We start from the raw sequence: 12,745 nt of genomic DNA, 5'->3' as shown, positions 1-12,745 counted from the left end.
CTGGGTGCCTTTGGAAAGGACCAGGATGTACACCAAGGTTTGCTTTTCCTAGCCCCAGGCTCAGAAAGAGATCAGGCAAAGACTCAAAGCCTCCAGACATCTGCCTCTGCCTGTAGTCTGATTATTATTCTCTGAGTCTTAATGCACCTCAGGCTATAGATCACAGCAAGGTATGGACTCCACAGGGTGGGGCCAGAGGTTTTCCAACAGGGTGGGGCAATTGCTTCCCCAAAGGCAAAAGCTGCTTGGATGATAAATGTCTGCCTGAGAAAGATGTCCTCTGCAGTATGAGGGAATGACTCAGCACAGGAAGCCAGCGTGGCTGCCTTCTGAGTCTAACCCCAGAGCCCCCAATCCTGGATTCTCCTCACACAGCTCTAGTTCACTCTACCCTCCCTCTGCCAGAGCCCAAGGTGAGTGGATGCACATGAAATTTTGTGTTGGCCCTTTAAATAGGGTGCCTGCATTTCCAACCATCTCTCCCTGGTGGATAGCAACCCTGCTGCTTTTCACAGCCAGATGTTATATGAGTACTCTTCTTAGTTCTGGTGCTCTCGGTTAGGGACCCAGTTTGGGATTAGACCCCAGAGTTCTCAGTAGAAATCCCACACAGCAGAGATATCCCTCCTGAACTTCAGCTGCTACCTGCAGGAACCTGGCCAGCTCTTTCACACCTCCACCCTTCCTACCCTTCTCTATGTGGTCTCCACTTTCTGTCCTTGGTTATCAGGGTTCTCACCAGCTACTCCAGTTGATTATTAAGGATAATTTTTATGTATTTTAGCTGTAATTCCAGTTTGATCCTGGGAGAGTGTCCATGTAGTTTATACTTACTCTACTACCATTTTGGAACTCCTGTTCTTCTTTTTGAAGCATTTGTGAATGGGATTGTTTCTTAGTTTGCCTACTTATAGTTTATTATCTATATATATAAAAGCCTAAGCAACTGGATGACCAGCCAACTGGATGACTGGCCAACTGGATGACTGGCCGGTAGCTGTGACATGCACTGACCACTAGGGGGAAGATGCTCAATGCATCCCACTTGATCATAGTGTATGATATTTTTTATGTATTATTATCAGTTTGCTAATAATTTGTTGAGTATGTTTGCATTTATGTTCATCAAGGATATTGGCCTATTATTTTCTTTTTTTGTAGTGTCTTTATTGGGTTTTGGAATTAGGATAATACTGAACTCATAAAATGAGCTTGGGAGTCTTCCCTCCTCTGGAAATTTTTGGAATATTTTGAGAAAAATAGGTGTTAGTTTTTCTTTAAATGTTTGATAAAAATCACCTGTAAAGCCAGCCAGTCAAGAGCTTTTGTTTATTGGAAGTTTTTTATTTTTATTTTTATTAATGCTTCAATTTCACTAGCTATAATCTGTGTATTCAGATTATCTGATTCAGTTTTGGAAATTGTATGTTTCTAGGAATTTATTCATTTCATCAAGATTATCCAATTTGTTGGCATATAGTTGTTTGTAATATTTTCTTACAATCCTTTGTATGAAATAGCCTGTACATTTCAAAATGTTGTCACCAAGTTATGTAAACTCACATCTCTGTAAACAACCTTTAAAAAACAACCTTTTAAAAGTAATTAAAAAACATTCTACTTACTAAAAAAAAAGAAAAATGAAGTAATTGTTGATAGATGCAGTTATTGACATTTTATTATTCATATTTTGATCTTTTTTGTCCTTATTCTTAAGTAAGTCCCTTTAACATTTCTTATAATACTGGTTTGGTGGTGATAAACTCCTTTAGCTTTTTCTTGTCTGAGGAGCTCTTTATTTCACCTTTAACTTTAAATGACACCCTAAGTCAGCCGTGGGCAAACTATGGCCCGAGGGCCGGATCAGGCCTGTTCGGCTGTTCTATCCGGCCCGCGGAGCCGAAAGAGCAGAGGGTTCTCTTGCTCTCTTCTCCGCTCCTTTACTTCGAATTTATATTAGTTCACACAAACACTCCATCCATGCTTTTGTTCCGGCCCTCCGGTCCAGTTTAAGAACCCATTGTGGCCCTCGAGTCAAAAAGTTTGCCCACCCCTGCCCTAAGTGGTTAGAATAGTCTTAGTTGCTTTTCATCACTTTGAGTATTTCTTGGCAAATACTTCTGCCCTCCAAAAGTTTCTGTTGAGAAATCAGCTGATAGTCATATGGGAGCTGCTTTGTAAATAAATAACTGCTCTTCTCTTGCTGCTTTTAAGACTCTCCCTTTGTCTTTAACCTTTGGCATATTATGATGTGTCTTGGTGTGGGCCTCTTTGGGTTCATTTTGTTTGGGACTCTTTGTGCTTTCTGGACTTGAGTATCTTTTTCCTTCACCAGGTTAGGGAAGTTTTCAGTCATTATTTCTTCAAATAGGTTCTCAATTTCTTGCTCTCTCCCTCCCGCTTCTGGTATCCCTATGATACAAATGTTGCTATGCTTGATGTTGTTGCAAAAACTTCTTAAAACATCTTCATTTTCCTAGATGTTTTTTCTTTTTGCTGCTCTGATTGGCTGCTTTTTACTACCTTGTTTTATAAATTGCTCAAGTGACCCTCTGCTTCATCTAGTCTACTGTTGATTCCTTCTAATGTATTCTTCATTTCAGTTCTTATATTCTTCATTTCTCTTTTTTTATATATAATTTTTATGTTTTTCTTTGTGCTGTTGAAGTTCTGACAGAGTTCCTTGAGATCCTTATAACCATTGTTTTGAATTCTGTATCTGGTAGTCTGCTTGCCTTCATTTCATTCATTTAGTTCTTTTTCTGATGATTTATCCTGTTCTTCCATTTGGGACTGTTTTTGTCTCCCCGTTTCAGGTGCCTCCCTGTGTTTGATTCTATGTATTAGGTAGATCTGCCATGTTCCCATCTTGGCAGAGTGGCCTTGTGTAATAGGTGTCCTGTAGGGTCCAGTGGTGCAGCTCCCCCAGTCACCCAAGTTGCACTCTCTGTGTAGATTGTGTGCATCCTTTGTTGTAGTTAAGCCTTGATTGCTATTGGCATATCAATGGAAGGGATTGACCCACAGGCCAATTGGCAAAGAGGACTAGCTGCAGCCACAGCATCTGGGCCAACCTCACAGAGCAGGACTCACTTCAGCAGGTCTCTGGTGCCAACTGAGTCTGCTCCTTTAGTGTGTCAGTCATGGAGGTGGTTTGGTGGTGTCCAGTGTGGTCTGAAGCTGTTCACCATGTGTGCACTGGCTCTGTTGCCTATGTGGGAGGTTCAGGCCAAGGTCAGCTGCTGACTGTGCCATGCCCCGGCCACTCAAAATGAGCTACAAAGTAATCTTCAGATGGCTGCTAGTTGTGTTGGGCTTGGAAGTGCCAATGAGAGGCCAAGCAGCAAATTAAGTCCAGCTGTCACTAGTGCAGTGCCTGTGCCACTTAGCAAGAGGTACAGAGCACATAACAGCCGGATGCTGCCTGTTTTGAGTTTGCGAACCTTTGAGAGATTTCAGGAAAGTTTAAGGAATAAGCCAAGGCTGGCTGTTTGCATGAAAATGCCATTAGAAATAGCTTGGGTGAGCCCACAAGTTGGGTTGGTTGTGATCTAATAAATCATCAGGGCTAGGAAAACAATGTAAGCCAGGTTGATGGAGACTCATATCTGCAGAGGGAGAGCTCAGCAGAGGAGCAATGGCTTCTGCCAGCAACTCTGTGGGGGAGAAAGCTGCCCCTCCAGCTCTTGCACCATAACCAGACTATTTAGTTCCTACTCATATGTGCCCTATACCTTTTGACATGCTGCCCCTGTGCTGGAGCTCAGAGTGAGTAAGTCAATGTAAGTTCATACATGAACCCTTTAAGAGGAATGTCTGGGACTTCAGTAGCCCTCTATCTCATTCAGCAACAATCCCACTGGTTTTCACAGCCAGAGGTTATGGGGACTTCTCTTCCTGGCACTGGAACCCTGAGCTCTGGAGCCTGGTATGGGGCTGGGACCCCTTGCTCCTCAGGGAGTAACCTTCACAGCTGAAATATCTCTCTTAACTTTTAAATACCACACATGGGTGTGGGAACCATTCTGCATCTCTGCCCCTCCCACGAGTCTCAATGAAACTTCTTCTTTATGTCCTTAGTTGTAGGACTTCTGTTCAGCTACTCTTCAGGAGGTTTTGAATGATAGTTTTCTGTAGTTTAGTTGTAATTTTGATGTGGTTGTGGGAGGATGCTAATCCCACATTTACCTACTCCACCATCTAAACCAAATGGTTGGAAATGCAGACACCATATTAAAGGGCCAACACAAAATTTCATGTGCATCCACTCACCTTGGGCTCTAGTAGAGGGAGGGTAGAGTGAACTAGAGCTGTGTGAGGAGAATCCAGGATTGGGGGCTCTGGGGTTAGACTCAGAAGGCAGCCACACTGGCTTCCTGTGCTGAGTCATTCCCTCATACTGCAGAGGATATCTTTCTCAGGCAGACATTTACCATCCAAGCAGCTTTTGCCTTTGGGGAAGCAATTGCCCCACCCTGTTGGAAAACCTCTGGCCCCACCCTGTGGAGTCCATACCTTGCTGTGATCTATAGCCTGAGGTGCATTAAGACTCAGAGAATAATAATCAGACTACAGGCAGAGGCAGATGTCTGGAGGCTTTGAGTCTTTGCCTGATCTCTTTCTGAGCCTGGGGCTAGGAAAAGCAAACCTTGGTGTACATCCTGGTCCTTTCCAAAGGCACCCAGCCCTAGCTGAGGGAGCCACAAGCTGTGGATTGCTGATAGCTCCAAACAGTACTCAGGGCCGGTCACAAACAGAGTCTGACATTGTCCTGCACCAGAGACTTGGAGTTATAGCAGATCCACCTAATACATAGACACAAACCCAAACAGGCAGCAAAATGGGGAGACAAAAAAACAAGCCCCAAATGAACGAATAAGAGAATTCTCCAGAAGAAGGGCCAACTGAAATGGAAATTAGAAATTTACCAGATATGGAGTTCTGAATAATGATTACAAGGATGCTCAATGGTATGAGAAAAAATATAGAAACTATAAAAAATGACCAGTTGGAAATGAAGAATGACATAGCACTAATAAAGAACACATTGGAAAAAATACACAGCAGATTAGAGGAAGCTGAGGATTAAATCAGTGATTAAAAGACAAGGTAGAAAAAAATTATTCAGAGAACCTAAAGGAAAAAAAACATAACAATTAAAAAACAGGAGGACAACTTAAAGGAGCTGTGGGACAACATGAAATGTAGCAATGTTGACATCATAGGAATGCTAGAAGGTGAAGAATGTAAGCAAGAGATAGAGAACCTGTTTGAAGAAATAATGGCAGAAATCTTCCCTAACCTGGTGAAGAAAAAAGTCACACAAGTTCAGGAACAGAAATTCCCAAAGATGAACCCAAAGAGGCCCATGCCCAGACACATAATATTTAAAATGCCAAAAATTAAAGATAAAGAGAGAATCTGAAAGACAGGAAGAGAAAAGCTATTTGTTACCTACAAAGGAGCTCCTATAAGACTGTCAGTGGATTTCTTATCAGAAATGCTACAGGCCAGAAGGGAATGGTATGAAGTAGTCAAGGTAATGGAAAGCAAGGGTCTGAAACCAAGAATACTATATCCAGCAAGGCTATCATTCAAAATAGATGGTGAAATAAAGAGCTTCCCAGACAAAAAAAGGCTAAAGGAGTTTATCACCACCAAACCAGCATTGCTAGAAATGCTAAAGGGACTGCTATAATAATAAGAAATATATAGAAGAGAAACATAGGTATAAAGAATTAAAATGCCAATAAATAACTACCTATCAATAGTAGCTTTAAATGTAAATGAATTAAATGCTCCAGTCAAAAAACATAGGGTAGCTGGATGGATACAAAAACATGACCCAAATATATGCTATCTACAAGGGACTCACCTCAGAACAAAAGGCACACACAGGATCCCCCTGAGAGGGAAGGGATAAAAAATAATTTTCCATGCCAATGGAAATGAAAAAAAAGCTGGAGTAGCAATATTCATATCTGATAAAATAGACTTCAAGATGAAGGCCATCACAAGAGATAACAAAGGTCACTACATAATACTAAAGGGATTGATCCAACATGAGGACATAACACTAGTAAACATATATGCACCCAATATAGGAGCACCTAAATATATTAAAATAACTACTAGATGACTTTAACAGAGAGATAAACAACAATACAGTCATAGTAGGAGACTTTAACACCCCGCTGACTTCTCTGGATAGATTGTCCAGATAAAAAATCAACAAGGAAACATTGACTCTAAAGGACACACTGGATCAGGTGGATTTAGTTGACATTATAGACCATTTCACCACAAAGCTGCAGAATATACATTATTCTCAAATGCACATGGGTCATTCTCAAAGATACACCACATTTAGGACAGAACAGAGACCCCAGAGGTTGATCCAAACCATTACACCCAATTAATATTTGACAAAGGAGGTAAGAATATACAATGGAGTAAAAATAGTCTATTCAATAAATAGGGCTGTAAAATTGGACAGATATATGTAAAAAAATATGAAAGTAGACTACAGACTTTCAGCATATACAAGAATAAACTCAAAATGGCTAAAAAACTTAAATGTAAGTCATGAAAACATAAAAATTCTTGAAGAAACAATGGGCAGCAAAATATCAGACATCTCTCCTAGCTATATGTTTGCTGATACATCTCCTAGGGCAAGAGAAACAAAAGAGAAAATAAAGAAATGGGACTACATAAAAATAAAAAGTTTCTTCACAGCAAAAGAAACTATCAAAAAATGTAAAGGGAGCCTACTGTATGGGAGAACATATTTGCCAATGACACATCTGATAAAGGATTAATATCCAAAATTTATAAAAAAAAACTTATAAAACTCAACACCAAAAAACAAACAATCCAATTAAAAAATGAGCAAAGGACCTGAATAGACACTCCTTCAAGGAGGACACACAGATAGATGGCTAAGAGACATATGAAAAGATGCTTAACGTCACTGTTACTGGGCAGGGTCTGGGCCTTGAGAGGTCAGCCTGGGGCCTGCCAGTAGTGTGTGGGTTCTTGACTTTGTGTAGGAAAGATTTCACAACATGAGTCTAGGTGTTTTTGAAAGTGTTTATTAAAGCTGGGGCAGTGAAACAAAGGGAGGACATAAGGTAGGAGAAGCAACAGGAGAGGAAAAGTCAGAGAAAGGGGGCCTTGGAGACAGGTTCAGGGGGTGAGCCCAGATGAGCTGCTGCTGCCCACTCCTTCCCTGGTTGCAAGTCTCGTGGGGTCCCTGGGAGTTTAGCAGATGTGGCCTGTGGAGGCAGAAGTTGGGGGGGAACATGGGGCTGCTCCAGGGAGGAGAGTGCTTGGTGGATCCTTTGTCTTGAGGTTTGTTATCTTCCCCTGGCCAGTTGGGATCCTAGGGGAGATCTTGGGGGAGGGTCTTCACAGAATATTCATTAGCTTTTCCAGATGTGTCCTTCAATGTGTTGATTCGTCAAAATGTGCATGTAAAGGGACCAGGGTTATTTTCTGGTTAGTTTTATTTTTAAAGAACGTTATTAAAGAGGGACTGGGGCTGAGGCTGGACTGCCCCAGGATGGCATGGATTGTGTAAACCATTTGCTCCTAAGAGTTTTTGGTTAGAGAAGATAAAACCTTGCAATTTATTAGCTGGCTGTAAATTGATCACATTGTTTGGCCTTGTCTAATTATTTTGTCTCAGTTTCCCTAATTCCACTTGTCAAGGAATTTCCCTAGCTTCTTACTATCACTAGTCACCAGAGAAATGCAAATTAAAACAACAACGAGGTATCACCTCACACCTGTCAGAATGGCTACCATCAATAAATCAACAAACAACAAGCGCTGGTGGGGATGTGAAAAAAAAAAAAAAAAGGGAACCCTTGTGCACTGTTGGTGGAAAACAGATTGGTGCAGCCAGTGTGGAAACAGTATGGAGTTACCTAAAAAAAATTAAAAATGGAACTGTCTTATAACCCAATGATTCCATTTCTGGGAATTTAGCCTAAGAAACTGGGAACACTAATTTGAAAGAATATTTGCACCCCTATGTTCATTGCAGGATTATTTACAATAGCCAAGATTTGGAATCAGCCCAAGTGTCCATCAGGAGATGAGTGGATAAAATGGCTGTGGTACATTTACAGAATGGAATATTTACTTGGTCATAAAAAAGAAGGAAATCTAACCCTTTGCAATGGCATACATGTACCTGGAGAGTATCATGCTAAGTGATAGCAATACTTATACCAGGTAAAAGAGATTTTAAACAAAGGCCATAACAAGAGACAAAGAAGGACCCAGCAACTCCACTTCTGGGTATTTACCCGAAGAAACCCAGAGCTCTACAACAGAAAGACGTGTGCACCCCTATGTTCACTGCAGCATTATTTACAACCAAAGTGTTCTTCACGAAATGAATGGCTAAGGAAGGGATGCATATACAATGGAATATGACTCAGCCACGAAAAAGAATGAAATCCTGCTATTTATGACAATATGGATGGGCCTAGAGGGTATTGTGCTGAGTGAAGTAAGTCAGGAAAGAAAAACGCCAGATGATTCCACTTCTATGTGGAATCTAAAATCAAAATAAATGAACAAGCCCTGGCCGGGTGGGTCAGTTGGTTGGAGCATCGTCCTATATAACAAAAGGTTGCGGGCTCAATTCCCGGTTAGGGAACGTACCTAGGTTGAGGGTTCGATCCCTGGTTAGGGAACATACCTAGGTTGAGGGTTCGATCCCTGGTTAGGGAACATACCTAGGTTGAGGGTTCGATCCCTGGTCAGGGCATGTACAGGAGGCAACCAATTGATGTTTCTCTGTCTCTAAAAAATAAAATAAAAATCAATAAAAACATATCCTCGGGTGAGGATTAACAAAGAACTAAATGAACAGCAGAATAGAAACAGACTCATAGGTACAGAGAACATTGTGATGGTCGCCAGATGGGAGGCGGTTGGGAGGTGGGTGAAAAGGTGAAGGGATTAAGAACTATAAATTGGTAGTCAGAGAGCCATGGGGATGTAGAGTGCAGCCTAGGGAGTATCAGGATATAATCTAGAATATTGTAGTAACTGGATAGTGTCAGACGGGTAGTATTTTTTAAAATCTATCTGCAAACACAGCTGCTTCATTTTCTTTGTCTTATTTTATTTTTAAATTACAGTTTAAATTCAATATTATTTTGAATTGGTTTCAGTGTATAGTGTAGTAGTTGGAGAATCATATGCTTTACAAAGTGCTCCCCGGTATTTCCAGAGCCCTCCTGTGCAGCCTATTTCCTTCTTGGTGCTTACCATACAGTTTTGCATTATTTGCATTCTTCTTCTTTTTTTTTCACCTGAGGACATATTTTTATTGAATTGCAGAGAGAGAGAGAGAGAGAGAGAGAGAGAGAGAGAGAGAGGAACCTTTATGTGAGAGAGAAACATCCTTCCATTGCTTCCTGTGCAAACCCTTGACTTAGACATGTGCCCTGACCGGGAAGCCGACCCACCACCTTTCGGTGCACGGGAGACACTCCAACAACGGAGCGGCCGGCAGGGCCATTTTCTTTCTATTTAATGGATAATGGCCCCTCCACACTTAACCATGAACCTCACCAGGGTAGCGCCATGCACTGAATGTGTCTCACATAATTCATTTGTGGCTGTATCTGGAGAAGGGGACTTAAAGAGGTGTCATGTTAAAATGAGGCAAAGCACATACTCGCAAAACCTCTGGACACAGACAGCATCACGGTGATGACCAGAGGGAAGGGGGTTAAAGGGAGGAGGGTGAGGACATCAGTAATAGTGTCAGCAATAAAAATAAAGAAAAAAATGGGCTTTAGGGTGGGTCCTGATGGAATCCCACTGGTGTCCTTATAGGAAGAGGAAAGCGTAGGACACAGACTCACAGGGGAGAGGCCTCAGGGGAAACCGACCATGCAAGCTGTGGTTGTGGCCTTCCAGCCAGCAGAATCGGAAACACATTCCTGTTGTTCAGGCCCCAGGCTGTGGTGCAGGAGGAGAGGAAGGCCGGGGGAGCCGCATTGCCTCACTCATCGCTGCATCCCAGCTTAGAGAGCAGCCGCTCAGCAAACTCTGACTGGAGGGAGCAGAGGGGCTGGTCCCGGAAGCAGCACGAAATCTCTCCATGTTCCATCTGCTACCTCTCAGAAAGGCTGTCCCGCTGCCTGGAGCCCCCTCCCCGTTCCGGGCCTGGGACGGGCGGCGGGCCCTGTCCTTCCTGGGACTGTAGCTCACTGGCATTGGCGGGAGATGTTCTGGGATGTGTGTGTGTGTGTGTGTGTGTGTGTGTGTGTGTGTGTGTATGTGTGTAACTGGCCAGGAGGCAGAGCATCATTTTGGGGGATTGTTTCTCTAAAATGATGTTTTCATTAAAATACTTGTAGCTAGTCACTGAGACAAGTTGGAAAATAGAGACGTGGAGAAAAAGAGAAAAAACTACCATCTTATTTTCAATGCCCAGGAAAATAACTATTAACATTTTAGTGTATTTCTTTCCGTCTTTTTTCATCTACTCTTCTTCCTTATCTCTCGAGCTGTGACTCCCCACTATGCACATATTATTTTTATTCTGACCTGAAACTCATTGAGCTCAAATTTCCCCTAAGGCCGATTTTAATGGCTGTGTAATACGTTATTGAGTTCGCATACTACAAGTCAGTGAATCATTGGCCTATGGTTTGAATTGTTCTTTCCTTCTTTAAGAAAATCATGGTTTTAGATAACATTACAGTCAATATCTCTGAGCCCTTTTTGGTAGCGATTCTCAGATGGAATTTCTAAGCTTAAAGGATGTGACCATTTTTTATGGCCCTGGATATAGCTACCAAATGGTTTTACCAAAAGGGCCACATGGTCGCACTCCCGCTGCCAGTGATGGAGCTCACAGGTGCCTCGAGGCTACGTGGCATCCTGCCCTGAGGGGCAGCTGTCCGCTCAGGCAGTAGGACCTGTGGCAGCCGCTGAAGATGCCCCCAGACAGCGGAAGTCAGGCCTCGGCGTCTGCAGGCGGGCCCTCGGGGTCAGGGCCGCTCCCGTGTCCTTCCAGGTCCCAGTGGGTCAGGCGATGCCTGTTTGGAAATGAAAGCCTTTGATGTCAGGAGGGTAGAAGGGATGATGCTCCAGGGGGACTAACTAGGGCCCCCCCTCCTCCTAGCAACATGAGAGGCTGGGGCCTGGGAGGGTTGCATCTCCTTGCCCCACTCTTGGCTCCTCAATGCTCTCCTTTGGCTCTTTCCAGCAGCGCTGTGGCCATTCTGAAGCGACGACCACATCGTGACCACAAAACAAAACCCAAACACTTTGAAATCCTCATTTCCAGGATGGTTTTCTCCAAAAGCAACAATGGAGACAGCTGGAGAGCTGGAGCCTGGAGCGCATGCCCCTCCAGCAGCGTTTCAGCAGGGCCTCCCCATGGCCTCCTGGAGTGGGAGCAGGCCTGCAGGGGAAGGCGAGGCAGCAGCGGGATTATTTGTGTCCTTACCTTCCTAGGCCTGGACCGAGTGGGAGCCAGGGAGGTAGCCACTGGGTTTTCCAGCTTGTCGTGTCCTAAAACCCCGGACGCTGACCTTCTGGGGCACTTGACTGGAGCAGTCAGCCCTGCACGTACTCCTGGGGTTCCCGGTGAGTTCCTCCTGGTCAGGAGAGGAGCAGGCTGGGGAGAGGACATGCATGCTGGTACCACCCGCTAGAGACAGAAACAGCAGCACAACAAAGTGACGGCCTGGGATGCCGCCTCTCCCTGCCTGTCAGTGAGTGCGCACGCTTTCCAGGTCCTGGGGCTTCGCCAGGCCAGCAGGCGAAGCACCTTCCCCACTGCCTGCCTTTCCACACAGACTACCGACTATGGGGGAGTCTGGCTTTTGCGGAAGGATTTCAGACTCCCACCTTTCCCCAAATCCTCCCCAGAGGACGCGGGGAGCCAGTGCGCTTCGAGAGGTGCCGCACAAACTCCGCAGCCTCCTGCTCACAGCTCCCGACAGGAGGGCTGGGGAGGGCGGTGAGTTTTCTGAGTGTTTGCCATCAGCAAGCATGTAGCTGCGCAGCTTCTGTCCCAGCACCCTGAGGCACACATGCACCTCTACTCTCTGACAGCATCGTTCCGGCAGGCTGCCCCCTGCAGCCAGGGGGAGAGTCCCAAACTCCAGCAACACAGGGCGTGAGCGCAATGGAAGAGTTCAAGGCCAGGAGGTGCCTGTCCGTACTGCGCAACTCCGTCCACAGCATCCTGCTGAGCTCAGCTCAGGGCCCTGCACCTGGATGCCTAAAGACCCGCTGGCCACACTCCTCACTGGACAAGGAGCTATGAATTTGTGGGCTCTCCCTTTTTTAATTGGAAGAAATCTGTCAAATGATGATGGCCAGCACTCCATCCTCAGAAGGGCCTGGAAGACTCGCTGCACGTAGGCGGTAGGCATGGGCCCTGGCTCTGCTTTTCAGGCCCAAGAGCACACGGTTACCTTCTGCTCAGGAGTCACCAATGGTAACTTGGGTTTGAGCAGCGAGGAAAGAGGAAAAAAACAAACTCTGAGTCCCAAAGTTTAAAGAAAAAGGAACAAGTGACTCAGAAAGAGAAAGAAACAAATGACCACCAGGGCGCCGGGGCGCCGATTCTGTAAGTCCGCACTCTCAGAGTCGTCCCTGTCTAAGTCTGTGTTCTGCATACACTGCTGATTGACACAGGACAAGCATTTGTCCTTCTAGCTTTCTTATCAGCAAAGGCTTCTACCTACCAGCAGGCATG

The sequence above is a fragment of the Plecotus auritus genome, assembly GCF_963455305.1.
Source record: "Plecotus auritus genome assembly, chromosome: 7".
NCBI classification, from domain to species: Eukaryota; Metazoa; Chordata; class Mammalia; order Chiroptera; family Vespertilionidae; genus Plecotus; species Plecotus auritus.
The sequence above is the reverse complement of the archived record's forward strand: the minus strand, read 5'-3'. Positions refer to the sequence as shown.